This window comes from Papaver somniferum, unplaced genomic scaffold, assembly GCF_003573695.1.
Source record: "Papaver somniferum cultivar HN1 unplaced genomic scaffold, ASM357369v1 unplaced-scaffold_16956, whole genome shotgun sequence".
Taxonomy (NCBI): domain Eukaryota; kingdom Viridiplantae; phylum Streptophyta; class Magnoliopsida; order Ranunculales; family Papaveraceae; genus Papaver; species Papaver somniferum.
This window is the reverse complement of record NW_020626548.1, coordinates 1-835: the sequence shown is the minus strand read 5'-3', so window position 1 is coordinate 835 and position 835 is coordinate 1. Positions and strand designations below refer to the sequence as shown.

The following is an 835-nucleotide window of genomic DNA, read 5'->3' as shown; positions in this document are numbered from 1 at the left end:
AATTTAACTATGAGAAAATAAGATAAAATGAAAGGGTCTCGGTCTTTTTTTGAATGCAAAAAAAAGCAAGTCATCGAAGGAAACGGAAAGAGAGGGATTCGAACCCTCGGTACAAATAAATCGTACAACGGATTAGCAATCCGCCGCTTTAGTCCACTCAGCCATCTCTCCAAATTGAAAAAATTACTATGTTACGCTTGAAGCCAAAAATTCTTTATTTCTTCTTTCACTCTATTCTATAGATAGATAAGATAGATACAAATTGGATTAGCAATCTAACTCGAATTTCATTTCGATAATGGGTATATCTTCCATAGAAAGAAAAACGGAATCTCCCCCCTTTTTTAGCCGAAAGCTCCTTTTATTCCCCGGCCTGGTCAGTACCTATCCGGGCCATTTCTTACTTTATTCCAACGCAATGAATGATAGATCAACTCATTTCTCTGATTTAAAAACAAAAAAACTTGTTATTGAAACAATAACGACAGGAACACATAAGACTATTTCCAATCTTATGGTATAGGATAGAAGTGTCTTTGCATTTTTTCTCAATTTTGAAAAGGAGGGACCTATCCTATTTCTTAACATTATAACTATAATTTCGTTATTTCTTCAAGGGCAGTCTTTATTTGAAGACTTGATTTGAGTCCATAAAAAAGACTCCGGGTTTTTATACTAGATCCAGTTGATTGGCTCGAATTCCTAAAATTTACCAGCGGAATATGAATAAAATAAATAGGGAAAGGGTATCTTCAAAAAATGAAAGAATCAAACTTTCTCTCTTTTTTGATAAATTTTTTTATTTGCTTGTAAAGTATTGGAGGGTTGAAAAAAC

At 33.3% G+C, this 835-nt stretch overlaps 1 non-coding gene across 1 annotated transcript; it reads right to left on the bottom strand.

The window, feature by feature from the left end:
* Positions 1-83: 83 nt before the first annotated feature.
* TRNAS-GCU lies at positions 84-171 on the bottom strand. Its single transcript has one exon. It is a non-coding gene; the product is annotated as a tRNA-Ser (tRNA).
* Positions 172-835: the final 664 nt, after the last annotated feature.